The sequence below is a fragment of the Struthio camelus genome, chromosome 13 (genome assembly GCF_040807025.1).
Source record: "Struthio camelus isolate bStrCam1 chromosome 13, bStrCam1.hap1, whole genome shotgun sequence".
Taxonomy (NCBI): Eukaryota; Metazoa; Chordata; class Aves; order Struthioniformes; family Struthionidae; genus Struthio; species Struthio camelus.
Window position 1 is genome coordinate 3904122 of NC_090954.1, and position 12548 is coordinate 3916669.

The window sequence follows — 12548 nt, forward strand, 5'->3', positions numbered from 1 at the left end:
GGCGGGCGGGAGAGCGGGAGAAGAGGGGCTGCTGGCGCATGCGCGGGACGGGCCGGCGGGGCGGGGTCTTTCCCGCCTGCCCGTTGTGTGAGGCGTGGCGGCCGCTCGGAGTCGTCTGGGCTGGTGGCGGAGCGTGAGGGAGCGGCGGTGCCTGCCGGTGCCCGGCTCGCCGCCTCAGTGCGGGTCCCCCGAGGGGGGGAGGGAGGCCGGTTGGCCGTTCGTCCCCGGCGGCGGCTCGCAGCCTCGAGGCTGCTGGAAGTCCGCCGGGGAGAGGGGCTGCGCGGCTGTAATCGAGTCCTCTCTCTCCACAGGGCTTCTCCGCGCTGCCCTGGGCAGCCCTCAGCACTCGGGCTGCGGCGCTCCGGCAGCGGACAAGCGGGGCGCGCTTGCTGGCGTTAGGTACTTAGCGATAAATATTTCAGTTTAAAAATAAACGTTAAATAGCAGGCCGGATTTGCCACCGGGCAGTGCTTTGATGGAAAAGGCATCGCCGAAGCTATGTTGCGTTTCTTTCCTTTAGAACACTTCATGCTAAAGAGCTTTGGGAAAATTAATGAGGTTAGGACCGCTTGTTAGAGAGACGTGAGTGAAGTGGAAAATAAGTTTTCAGCAGAATACAGGAAACTAGTGTTGGACCTTAAGGTTAATCTTTGTAGTGTACATGGACACTTTTTGTCTTAAGGAAAAGACAGCAGTAAGATAAATCATATACAAGTAACATACACTAAAAAGGAATGAAAGTAACAAGTTCTATAATAAGTGGTAAAATATATTTTGTGCTGTAATCTGCGTCTTTAATAACTGCAGTCCCAATTACTGCAAGATTTTTCCAAAATAACTCTCATAAGACATGAAAAGGTCACTACACAAATCTGATCGTCACCTAATTGAATGGATCAAAGTTCAGACAAAATGTCCCCTTTGAAATTGTCAGGCTGACAAAGCCTGTTTCCAGCTGATAAGTGTTAAATGTCTCAGTCAGAGATTGCCTCATACAGAGTCTAAACTTAAATTCCTAGCCTGCTATTGAAGCAAACGAACAACTAGTAAGAGGAAAAGAATGCATGTTTCCACGTGACAGCCTCCGTTTCTTGTCAGAATTACCTCACAGACAGGGCTCTCAGACAAGTCCAAGTCAAACTCGTGTGTTGTGTTTGCTAATGTGGGCAAAAACATTTTACAAAATGTTCAGGCATTTTTCCATAGGTTTGCCTCTTCAAATGCCCTTAGTTTTGTACTGTAGAATGAAAAGCTATAGAATGAAAGCGTTGTTCATTGGAAAATGATAGGTTGCAAGAATTTACTTTGTAGCGCATCTTTTGTTAATATGCAAAAAATAATTTTGAACAAATAAATGCAAAGAAAATAAATCAGTAACGTTATTTTCTGTGTAACTTGCCAAGTTAAAATTCATTTTCTCTAATAACTGTTGGCCTTCTGGAATGGTAAAATGTCTTAACACTATATTTTGTATATTTAGCTCTGTATTTTCCGCTGAGATCAGTGGAATTCTTGGGGGAACTTCAGTAGCACACATCTCTCTGTATTCCTGTTAGTGACAATCTTGCAATTAGTTATGCTTCTGCCTACAAAATTCTTCTACTTACTATTTAAAAAAAAAAACATAACACATAGAAATATGCAAGTATTTACTTTCAACCACATCCACAATATTCTAGGGTTTCTGTGAAAGAGAAGAGAAAGCATTACTCCCTCTGAACAAATTCAGAAGCCAAGGGCAAGACGAAAATGGGAGAATACGTATGGTGCACGGGTAGCGAGATTGAAGTGTTTGTGAACTAGCTGTAGCAGGGTCTGAAAAAGCAGTAAAATATCTGTTAACCTCAATTACTCTTTAATGTATTATTAAACAATTGCTTACCTATAGCCATTGTAGCAGAAATGAAGCTAATGAATTCACAGATTAAATTTTGTGATGATGTTGCATAGTTTGAGGACATCTGCTAGGATGCCCTCAAACCAGACAGATAAGACTAGGATCATGGTGAAGTAGAAAGGCAATGTGAAATGAGAGTAAGTGAAAAGCAGCAGAGATTCTTCTTGAGAAATCAGTGCTTTATATCTCCGAGAATCATTTGGACATACCATTGATATAATTTGCACTAACACAGATTGTTTTAGCATGCTTCCTTTTTGCTATATCTGCGTTTACACGTTCCCAAAACGTTATAGTACAGAACACCTTAAAGATGCTGTTATGCAGTGCTTAGCTAGCTGAATATTCTACTATTGAAAGCTTCTTAATTTCCTTCTGCAGTTATGCAGATTAGCATGGTTATGCCATTGCTGCATGAGCATGACTGTCTGTACATGCAGGCCTCCAATGCTTAAACACTCTCTTTTTCCTGTTTCATTTGTTTTGTTCAAGATAGGTGTTTCCAATGTTTTGTTCTCCATCAATTCATGTAGTTTTGATGTTTGTTGAATACTCTCCAGCTGTGTGCTAGCCAGCATGGCTGACATGTATAACATAAGGCCAGTAAGCGCTCAGCTTCTGAATAGGAATATACTTTTGTACCCAGTTCCTGTGGGGAAATCAAGGCATACGGAGTTGAAGGATCTAAAACATTCCTGCTCAAAGGAGCTGCAGAGAAGAAACAAGTATTTAGCGGCTGTCCAACCAGGAGATGTTTAAACTCTTTTTAAGTAGGCACCCTAGCCTACTCGGTCACTTTAAGTTGACAGAGGATGGCACTGATACTAAAGGTGGCAGTCTCATGTCTATGCTATCCTGTCTTATTACCATCCCAGTCTGTTACCAGCAAAAAAAAAGATCAAAAACCTGATCTAGTTGAAAGCTGCATCTTTATCCTTGCCTGCTTCATTATATAGCCACATAAATGTTTCAGGTGGCATGAGGAAGTGATGCACGGGGTCAGGAATCATAGAGAAGTTTAATCTGGAAGAAACCACCGGAGGTCATTAGTCCAGCCTTTAGCTGGAAGCAGGGCCTTGGGTTAGGTTATCCAGGGATATGCCGACTAAGTCTTACATATCTCTAGCGGAGGAGATTCTGCAGCTACTGTGGATTTCTCAAACCACAGCCTCAGAAGTGCAAAAATGGAAAGATCCTTTCCCTGCAGCTTTTTGCGCCGACTATAGCTCTTGGACCGTCTGAGTGTGATTGATCAATGTGGTGGATAGTTGATCTAGCCTCAAAGGGTATAATCAGTGCCAATTTTAGCACCCAAAAAACAAGAGGCGGGGGAGGTAGGGCTGCATTGTCAGGAGCAGGCTCTGCTTCTGGACTAGGAAAGATGGGTGAGAGAGGAGAAATGAAACTTCCGCAGCAGGAAACTGTTAACCTGGTTTGCTTGCGCAACTACAGCCAAAGTCCTGTAAGGTTTTATCTGATAGGTGTGGGGAAAGCACAGCTAATGCGTAGATTAGGCAGGGCTCCTGACAGATTGCGGTAATGGTCACTGCTGTCCTTTTAAAGGAAACGTGATGGTTCCCACACCTACCTTCGTTTCACAGTACCCTAGTATTAGAGTGCTTAACTGAGAAATGAGCTTTTTTTGGTTTGAAAAGATTCAAAAGCCATAGCTCTTAACTACTAGAATAAATGCTACTTTAGAAGGGATGGGGGAATCATCATCACTCCCTGCTTGCTGCTGAAACCATGCTGTTGACCAGAACAGAATTCAAGACTCGGCAAAGGAACAGTCAGGATTCAGTAGCTTGGTTATTTGGACACTCACACAGGAGGGGGAAATTTTGGTTCCCATCTCCATCCCAAACAATTACTTCTGTATTTTATCCTCATATTGTTTCACATCTATAAACTTGGATCAGAGGTCAGAGCTCATAACTTCCCCCTACTCGAGAGCCACAATCAATAGTTTAGAGAATTGTGGTTCCTTTTCTTTCTCAGATAGTTGTCTGAACCTTTAAAGGAGGTGAAATAATGGTAAAAGAATACTTGTTGTGTTGCATAAGTTGGGGATTTGTCAGTATGTCAGAGATATAATAAGATTAAACCATAAGTTGTGAGATGACAATAATAATAGTTAGTATTTAATATGTGACTATATGCCAGGCTTTTGTGAGCGTGATACGTAACTAAGGAGGTCTGGGTGTGGTTGCCATGAGTCAAGTATTGTCCTTACCGCTGTACACAATCTTAACACTTGAGTCAGTGACAGGTGTTTCGTATTTGTGGCATTCTTGGAAAAGAGTAACTAATCAAGCTGATTACACTTACATTTACAGATACCAAGTTGGTAGGTTATGCAGCTTCTTTGCAAAGCAATCCTTAATGCTAACAAACTCCAGTGTTTTGAAATGAATCTGAAACTCACTGACTGTGTATTAGCAATTGTAGTAATTTTATCAGTTATGGCAGTAGCGCTAACGTTTCCCATGTAGTAAAAGAGGCGTCAGTGAGCATTTAAACTATACAGATTCCTGATTTCAGGCATCATATGACTAAGTAAATGCCGTATTGTTTAACCACTGTAGAGTAAGGAATGCTTAAATTGGTTTTCTTATATTTATGTCTGTAAATATCTTACTAGTTCTAAATTGTCTATCAGTGCATGTCTGAAGTGCCTGTTGCTATGGCGTTTCGATGCTAAATACGGAATTAAAAAGCTATACTATATCACTGTAATTCTGAGTTGCCTCCTTTCGATTGTAGGACTACCTTTTCTAATTAATACATTCTTCTGTAAGCAAAGAATAGAAACGTTCGTGCTTCAGTGTAGAAATCAGCTACCTCTGTGGGAAAGGGGACTTTTCCTGATCAGATTAAGCCAGAATTATGCATTATGTGATTTCTTGCATATTCTGGTACTGGCCACTGATGGAGACGAGACATCGTGCGTTTTGTATCTCGGTCGCATTCAGATAGGGAAATCTTGTGGTCTTTAGCAGAACTACTGCAAAAGATGGGAACTAGATGAAAAGCTATTTACATCAGGTATTTGCGTTATGTCAGCATGGACAAATATTTCTCTATATTTGACTCTTTTCAGCAGAGTCCAGATAGTGCATGACAGAATTTGGCTATCAGTAATATCAGCAGAGGCCTCCTTGGTTTTAAAGTTGCATTAAACAGTGTCTGTAAAGGGGTGAATCCCATCATTAATTACCTCACGTACCACAAAACATGTAATTTGAAGTTTACTGGCTTACTGTAAGATATACCTGTTCACTACAGTTTTGTAGGGAAAGTGCAAGGTCTTATCACAAGATGATGTTGTAAAGTAACTGAAAATTACATTTTCAAGCTGACAGATACAGATACGTTATAGTCAAGAATCTTAGAAGAGTAGGAAAAGAGCACTTATTCACCAATGTTAGGTTATTAATATTTTGAAAAGCTTGATAAATTCCAGAGGACTGACGGACTGGCAGCGTATTTCCAATACTAAAAAGGATAAAAGCAATGGATAAAGAGATGCTACTTTCGCATCAACAGCAAGTAAAAAAAAAAAAGAAGTTGGTAGTTATTTTGGAATCATTTTTTTAAAAACCTGGCTTGGTTTCTGTTTAACCTCAATTTCTGTTAAGCTCAGTTACTCTAACTTATTATCAAACAATTGCTTACCTGTAGCCATTGTAGCAGAAATGAAGCCAATGAATTCACAGATAAATTCTGTGATGATGTTGCATAGTTTGAGGACATCTGGTAGGAAACCCTCAAACTAGACGGATAAGACTAGGATCATGGTGAAGTAGAAAGGCAGTAAGAAATGAGAGTTGTGAGTAAGTGAAAAGCAGCAGAGATTCTTCTTGAGAAATCAGTGCTTTATATCTGTGAGAATCATTTGGGCGTACTGTATATGTAATTTGAACTAATGCTGTTTTAGCATGCTTCCTTTTTGCTATATCTGCATGTACACACGGATTAGAAACCTGGTGGTTTCCTAGAATATTGATCTTATCAAACATACCTCCATATCTTGGTGCATATATGGTATATCCGGATATTTTCAAGGCATTTTGCCACACGACATTTTGACTCTTAAAACAATTGTATGGAATTATTAGAAGATGCATGCTGGATGAAAAAATTCATTTACTTATTTCAGGATGCTTAAGAAGGAAATACCAATGAGAACTTTCTCTAGCAAGTTTTCTGAGAGATTAGCTACTTGTTCAATGATATTTAATATTTTCAGTGACCTAAATGACTGAAAAACCTTTACTAGTAAAGTCTATAGATAATAAAAAATTGATGAGATTGTAAAAAATAAGGAGAAGCAGTCTGAGCGATCAGAAGTTATCTGACTAAATTGTCTGGCTTTCAAACAAAACACACTTCAATATAGTCACACTCCAGATAATACATCTGGGAATCAAAGTCCTTAGCTGATATTTACAGGATGATAGAGACTACTTTAGAAAACAGGGAATCAGAGGAGGAGATAGAATTCATAAAACAGAGGTCACGTTGAGATGAGCACAGATGAAACAGGTATATCACTGCGCACCTGAGCCTGTGCTAGAAAGCTATGCTAGAAAACTTGAGGCTTGCTGATAGTCAGTGTCATGCTCGAATCAGCATATGTTACAAGTACTGTCTTTGGCAAAGCTTTCCTATTGTTCAGTCTTTCATTTCCAGAAGTTACTTTTAAGCACTTAGGCACAAAATAAATCCTTAATAGATACAAGCAGTTGTCATGGCAATAATACTGTACAGGATTTTTTTTTTTATAAGTAGCACACACTTGGCACATCCCACATGCCTTGTACCGACAATTCCGACATAACGTTCCCTGCATTAGGCTTGGGATCTGTCTTTGCTTTTCCTGCCCATACTCTAGGGAGACACGGCTGTTTCTGGCTTTCAAATGGTTGGCTTTAGGAATCCAAAAAATGTAGTGCTTATCAGATGTATTTTTTCAAGATGTAACGTCCTAGCAGGGGGCTACACTGCTCACTGCTGCTCATTCTCAAACAAAATGTGATGGCTGAATTATGGCTAAAGCCTCTCTGCAGGATATATTTTCTTTCCTCGTCTTGGTGCATAGACTTATGGCAAAATGCAGTAACTGATCAAAAAGAAGGCAGCCGGCTAATATACCCAGGGAGGTTTTAATGGCTGTGAGGAGGATTGTTTTCTTTGGAACAAGACCACGATCCTATTAAATGCCTATAAATCCAGGAGGACCAAGTACTGCACCTGCAGACGTAAGGATATTATGCTTGAGCTCTCCGAGACGTTGCCTCTGTTTCTCATAGCATTTCTACTCTGTTTCTGCACCCTTGCAAAGTACTGTGGATAATGGAGAAACACACAATGCAGTTCAGCCAATAAATAGGACTCGGCTTATTCCATGTCTCTTTTTTCTTCTCTGTCCCCTGGAGTTCCTATTAAGCTTGAGTGAGGCAACATCTAACTGATAAAGCCAGTCTGGCTACCTGGTTATATTTATGAGTGAATAAATGGGATTCTCTGATTATTATAGCCATTGCATTTTTTTTCCCCCAGATTTTTACTCCTCAGTTAATACTGCATCACAGTCACTGCCGTAATGACCTTCATCTGGGCAAAGCAGCTGGAGAGTCAAAATATAGTGAGACTGCACAAAAAGACTGGAGCAAGAAAATGCAAAGTATTCCTCTCTCCCTTTCCTGCCAGGTAAATGTACATTTCCTTCAAAATACTGCCGGTGTCTTGCAGTGAAGGAAGCATGGACCCAGCTGGGGCAAACTGCACCCATGACTTCTAGAAGCCTGTTGATATCCATGTTGATCTGGAGGTTACGGTTACGGTTGGGTTTTGCATGACAAAACAGAGGCACCCACCCAACCTCAGCTAGAAATACCTTGGCTAAAGTACTGTCATGCCATCCAGCTCAGCATCAGTTCGCAAGCTTGATTCCATGTAGTGCTGAGTCCTGGCCACTGCTGAAATGCTTTCTCTGAACAGAGAAACTGGGGAGGGAAAATTTCTGTTGAAAGCTATTTGTGCATGTGATAAAGGACAAAGGAGAACCTTGATATATTGACTGCACAGAAACACTTATTCTTAGAGCATGATTTCATTTCGCTATGGTTAACAAATGTAATAGCAAGTTACAAATAATAACCTGACCTTATTTTTAACCCAATATTGAATCAGATTTCAGTGTAATGGGCAGATTCACTGCTATGTTTAGTTCTTTGAATATTATAATTCTGAATTTCAGTACCTTCCATCTTAGATGTTAAAAATAGGTGGCGAGATAATTACTATTGTTCCAAGTCTTGTTTGCGTCCTTACATAACAGTGTTCTTACCAAAAGCCTTGTTTTAAGGGTGGAGTGGAAGAATTGCTGTAGCAACCTGAAATTCTTTGCTCTACCACAGCTGGGTTATGCAGGGCCTAGATGGAATTTGTCTCTTCTTTTCTGAGGAGAATTTGAGAGACGGTTTAATGTTTATGAAAATAGAGATGTAAAGACTGACTCAGGTTTGACATCGTGTGTTGTCAGCGCACCTGTCGTACGTATAAGGATCCTTGGTAATGCTGTATTGCCCAAGCAGAAACTACTAGTCATGCCAACTCACTGCCAGTCAAAATATTTGTGAGTGTAATAAATATTCAAAATGAAATAACAATGGTAAAGTACCAGGAAGGAGAGTATCTCCAGGTGGATGGAACTACACTGGATAAACCTGAGGTTCTTCATTAGTAACATTGTGTTCACAGCCAAAGTACTGTCTCTGTTTCTCCTAGGGAACACTGTATAGACCCCTTTCAGTCCTGAGCTGGGTCACCCTCCCCCACGTTTCTTCATCATCTCCATCAAACTCACATGACTTGGGAAGGATGAAAAATTACTCAGGAAGGGGCAGTGGTTGATCCTGGGAACTTAAGAAATCTCCCATAAGCTATAATGAACTCCACAGCTCCCTAGGTGATCACAGTAACAACAAGCTCTGATGCCTTATATTGGAATTACAGATACTATTTTTTCACCTCCTATTTAGTTGCTTGCTGTGACCTCCCTCTTTGATCAGTGTCTCTCCATTGCATCAAAGCTAGCATCATTTTTCCTGATAGTCATTTTCTTCCTCTGTCCCTTTTTCAGTGCATAAATCTTCCTTTCTTCCCGTATTTAATTTTCTTCTTCATGCATATAGCCTTGGTGGTAATTTTTGAGTGCGTTCACTAGCAAAGAAACACCCTCCTCGTTAGTCCCAGACTACAACATACACATGTCCAATACATTGTATTTCGGTGATACAGATGCTGCACACGTTCAGCTGTCAGAAGCCCAAGCCAACAAAGCCAAAGAGCTGGCTGAGGCTGCCCAAGTTCACACTGAACTTGAGCTATATTGGCTTTCCAGAGTGGCTGAATTTCACTTACAAGCAGTAAGCGCATCAGAGGGCTGCCAGTCTCTATGTATCCAAACACAGAAGATAATACTAACCTTGCTTGCTACCGTGGCATGCAGAGAGACACTCTTGGGAGTAGTATCTAGCGCAAGCATAATGTTAATTTGTATACTTCACCAGTGAGTTTTTCCTCCTCCGCTTACAAACTGAAAAGATCGATGAAATTATAAGACTATTATTTTTGTTAGGGGAATAATCATTCCATAATTAAATAATGCATTATCAGAGAGAAGAACTGGTTTCAGAAAACTGCCATTAGCTCGGGCAATTAGAATTCTCTGTCAAATTTTTCCATTCCATAATTATATTTATTAGAGGAATGATTGAGCGGAGAGGTGATGCAGGAACCATTTCAGCAGTATTTGAACTCCCTTGCCAGTGGCACAGCACGAGAGGGAGAGAGAAGTTTGCCAACTTGACACAGGTGTCTTTCCTTCACAGAAGCATTGGCCCAGCGTTTTGGGACACTGTGCAGAAAGTTTAACTTTGTGATTCTCATTTATTACCAAAAATAGTCATATGAAAACCTGACAGAACTTTCTAAGAAGAATGCATTTGTTTCATTCAGAGATGGCATCTTCCAGGGCACCAGAGCTACAATACAAATTAAAGTCTTAACAGCATAATGCTCTCAAATACACCTGTCTTATGTGGCAACTCTTTCTAGATAATGTCCCTCAACGTACCTTTCCATATTTTGCCCTTTCTCTAATGAACATAGTTACACTTCCATTAAAAACTGGTATCCAGCTTAGGAAAAAAATCATTCATATTTCTAGCAGTTCCAAAAAAATATTCTTGGTGTAGATACTACTGTTCTCATTTTTTGACAGTGTCCAATTGGAGAAAGAGTCGGGCAGATACAGCCAAATCTGGCAGGAATTATTCATGTGTCGATAATATACCCAGTGAAAGAATTTCAACAATAAAGGCGTGTACATTACAGTAGCCTTGAGATAGGGCTGACTTCTTCCAAAACAAGTTCTTCAGGTTTTATGTGACTATTTAATACACTTCTGTGTTCAAGAGAATATCTCTTGCTCTTACTGTATACTGTGAAACCAGTATAGCAAGAAGCAGCATGGGATGGTGAACAGATCGGAGGACAGAAGATGTCTCTTGTACCTGTTTAATGATCTCCAGAGCCATTTCAAGTCGCACTTCCCATTTTGGGAAGTGTTACAGCTACTATAACAGATTTTTCTAGTTACGTTCACAGATTTTTGGACTGAAATACACTTGCTTCAAAGTACCTTTAGTATCTGTAAGTGAACAAGCTTCTGGGACAGTGTCACTGAATGCAAATACTTGCCTATTGTTCATCTGCTTTAAATGTAAATGCTTTCCACATATCATCCAGAAGAAAAAAAATACGTATTGCTTTTAAAGAGGGTAGCCTGTGATATTAAAAAAAACCACTAACAAAGTGCATCTGTAATGTGGCTTTTCATCTACTGCGTTTCTGTGCCCTCTTTTGTCCAAAAGGATTCTGCGGTGTTGAGTGGCTTCCAGGCACAAACTTCATTTCACTTATCCTGAAAAGCAGCTACATCCAAGATGAAAACAGGACCACCGTATTGGACAACAAGGTTTCTAGGTGAGGGGGTGACTAAGCATTTGTGCACTTAAAACTACCAATACATATTTTTGAAGTAGAAATGCTACCAGCGAAGTATAGCTTACTGTCAAGTGAAACCATATATGTAATAGATGCCAGCAGTCTGGGTATAATACATACCTGTGTATCCAAATCACTTCTAGTCGTCTTTTTATGATGAGTTTATGAATTGTACCTTTTCGTTTTTGTAATTAAAGGGTGGAACAGATGGTGAAGACTTAAAGAGCTGCATCCATTAAATTAACCTAGAGAACGTTTCCACATTATAATTTAATATAATAGGATTTTACTTCAGTGAAATAAAACTACAGAGTCTAGTGTTTGGCAGTGTTTACTATATGAGAAGCTTCACTGTTAAAAGATTTCACTGAGTCATGCTCTGAGTCTCTGCCAAATACCAATCATATGACCAGCCCAGTTAAAAAGGGTGTTTCTGCATGCCGGTATATTTCATATGCCACTCTAAAGTGAACCTATCTTCAACTGTGTTCAACCTAGCATACACCTGTGGATTCTGTGTAACACCAAAGGAAGACAATGCAATCTGACTGCACATATTTAAAAGATAAACCGAGTAGATATTTATTACAAAGTGCAAGCCAGCTGGTCTAGAATTAAGAAGAGTGTAACAAAAGGCGTTGGGTTTGACATGATTTCAAAAGTAGAGTTAAAGGAGACAATCCAAACCAAACACTGATGCTGATAACAATTAACATTTTGCCAGTTCCAGGAATCAAGATGCTACTCTTTGGATGGCAAACAATTTCCCAAGTTCAGTGAACAAGCTTTCTGTCTTGCAAATATTTCAACTGAGACAGGGTTTTCAATTTCTATGGTTAACACAGAGAAAGAAAATCTAAAAGTAGAAGCATAAATTTTGTAAGCAGCAATGGAACACTGCTAGGATTTTTCTATATGTCAGAAAATATTTTATACTTAAATATCAATATTGGAGTGAAACTTGTCTGAGCTGCATTTTGGAAATCCTGTATTTTCTTACTGTCATGTTTTGATCTATGGGAAGTTACAGCAAACTTTTTGTACCACTGATTCTTTAACTCTAGCAAGCTCCAGCTGTAGATACATAATACTCATCTCCCATGCTGCTCCACCGTGGTTAGCAATCAACCCAGTGTCTTCCGCATACAAAGGCTACTCCTCTAGTAATCAGACACTGAGACAGGGATGAAATCATTATGGAAAATAGTACTAGAAAGAACACAAAGACTCACAACGGGCCAAAGTGTCTCTGCTGCAACCCTTACTCCAATTAAAATATACTGCAGATTAGCTTGTCTCAGTGACTACTGAAGAAGGAAATTAAAGGGACAAGCACACATATCATAGAAGTTTAAATTACACTTCCCTTCAGTGTAATCTGAAATCACTGTTATGCTGTGTGGGAATAATTGAGAGGTCACAGAGGATTATGTGGACATTTATGTTTCATTCTGGCTTAAGTGTGTTTAGCTCCAGTGATAGCAACAAAATTGTTTCCATCTTCAGTAATGCTTCATTTGCTTGTAGGAGTCATGAAAGAATAATAAATTTATTAACTACATCTATTTATGATCTC

The 12548-nt window shown here is 39.8% G+C and overlaps 1 long non-coding RNA gene across 1 annotated transcript; it reads left to right on the plus strand.

Moving 5' to 3' along the window:
• Nucleotides 1–88: 88 nt before the first annotated feature.
• On the plus strand, nt 89–10922 carry LOC138069083 (uncharacterized). Its single transcript, XR_011143875.1, has 3 exons — nt 89–399; nt 7460–7609; nt 10840–10922. It is a non-coding gene; the product is annotated as an uncharacterized lncRNA (long non-coding RNA).
• The last annotated feature ends 1626 nt before the right edge of the window (nt 10923–12548 follow it).